General features: G+C 34.5%; 1 non-coding gene across 1 annotated transcript; it reads right to left on the minus strand.

The window, feature by feature from the left end:
* Nucleotides 1-386: 386 nt before the first annotated feature.
* On the minus strand, nucleotides 387-491 carry LOC113255422 (U6 spliceosomal RNA). The gene has a single exon (XR_003316296.1). It is a non-coding gene; the product is annotated as a U6 spliceosomal RNA (small nuclear RNA).
* Nucleotides 492-2,166: the final 1,675 nt, after the last annotated feature.

Genomic DNA, 2,166 nt, shown 5'->3' on the forward strand with positions numbered 1-2,166 from the left:
CTAAAAATGGGTGAATTTTTACTTGATTGCAAGAGGTTGATAAATTGTTGAAAGACCTGCTGGTTCTGCCAAGTCTGAATTCCTCAAGCAAAGAAGAATAGAGGGGAAAAATCCCTGTGCTTTTCATGAAATTGTATTATCCCAGTTAGTGCATGGGGTGAAAGAAAGAGTCAGAATTCTTTTTTCAGCTTTATTGAGATGTAACTCACACACAATAAAATCACCAACTGTAAGACTGCAATTTGATGGGTTTTGACAAATGGATACAGTCACGTTACCACTACTACAATCATGATACAGAACATTTTTGTTACCACCCAAAAGTTCCACTGTGGTCCTTTGTAGTCAGTATCTTCGCCACATCCCCTAGTCCCTGGCACTCCCTGACATACACAGATTCCTTCACGAATGTGCGTGTGCTCTGTGCAGGGGCCACACTACTCTTCTCTATATTGTTCCTACTGTGGTATGTGTGCTGCAGAAGTGAGCACACATAAGTGAGTTTCAAAAGTAAGTTATGACTACATATTAGTTTGTAACCTTTTTACAGGATTCATTTATTAAATCTCTTAAGACTTTATTTCTAATAGTCAATTATAACTATCCTGTCAGCCCCTTTGGAAAAGAAAAGTCAGCAACTCCCCAGTATTGTGCCGTGCTTGGCATAACACTATGCTTGAGATCCTGTCTTTGTCTCACGTCTAACTCATACCTCTTTTGGAAGCACTGAGGTGTTAATTGAATACTTAACATTTTTTTGGTCATCTAGTATTTTGTTACCTTAAGAATACTTCTGTTGCTGAGCTTTTGAAACACAAAATTGATTGATTCTGTGCCTCAGTTAACTACTTCATTATATTATAACAATGAAGTCCTAAGTCTCTAACAGTTGTTGAAATATATTTTTAAGTGTGGAAGAGAAAAGCAAGGCAATTTAATTTACTCTTCTGGTTTGGCAAATGACTAAAAAGAAGGAAACTGTAAGTGCTTGAAAATTGCTGTATATACCCTTAGCTGTCATTTTTTTTGCATTGTAAGCGAAGAGATATTAGGTGTAAGAGCATTGTTCATTGTGTACAAATACAAAGCATTCTTACTGTTGGGCACTATCAGTACACATACAGTGTGTGGATAATTTTTGCCATAATGAATATACCATTTCAGTTATTAGATTGAAGTTTTTTTTTTAAACTAAAAATGGGTGAGCATAAATGCTGCTAGAATATATGTATGTGCCCAAAAAAGTTGGAAATGAATGAGATCTGCTATAAATATTATGTTGTCCTCATATCTTAAAGTCTGATGGTCTCATTTGTTATTCATAGTCATTTGCATTTGGTTGTTTTAGAGAGGTTTTCTACCAAGATAATATGAAAATACTAATATATCAATATTAAAATACTAATAAAACATGGATATGTTACAGTATGGACTTCACAACAAATAAAAAAATGCATTACACACAAGTCTCAAATTATTTAGTTAAAGATGTAGAGCATCTGTAGAATGGAAGCAATTATTTTTGAAGAAAATTTGTTAACTTCTATACATTTTTTTATTTTATCTCTGCCTATTTAGCTCTCTTTACAAGCTACATCTTCTGAAGAACCCATAGAAAACTACATTCTTTCCTTGGCAAACACAAATAGAAGATGTCAGTTAAACAAAATTGAAACCTATATTACCTTTCCTGGAGTTACATGGAAAAGGGGTGAAATTTAATTTGCATTGCTCTTTGTTTACATATTCTAAAAAGCTTGCTCCCTGAACCTCAAATCTCTAAATTCAAGGTTCCTAGTGATTTGAGACTAATAAGCTCAAAGTGTTTGAGAACCCCAGAGAAAGCCTGCTCCTATTATTTTCCCATTTAAAAGCAAGAGCCCCAAGGGATATGGTTTTATGCAGATAAATGTTGGATAAATATCTGAATTTCTGGACATATTTGAGCCCATATTATGAATCATGCACAGTTCTGTCAACCCTGGTTAGGGACCAAAGTATTTAGTTTTTCATCTGTATGCCTATCTTTTCCAGAGTTTCTTTGTCTTTGCTTTAAGCACATCTAAACTCAGTGGCACACGTTGTAATCAAGCTCAATGTTGTAAAGGAATGAAAAAGCTGGAAAGTTGAACGTAGCTGCTAATATTTCATACAACACTTGCCCTT

Source organism: Ursus arctos, unplaced genomic scaffold, assembly GCF_023065955.2.
Source record: "Ursus arctos isolate Adak ecotype North America unplaced genomic scaffold, UrsArc2.0 scaffold_5, whole genome shotgun sequence".
NCBI lineage: Eukaryota > Metazoa > Chordata > Mammalia > Carnivora > Ursidae > Ursus > Ursus arctos.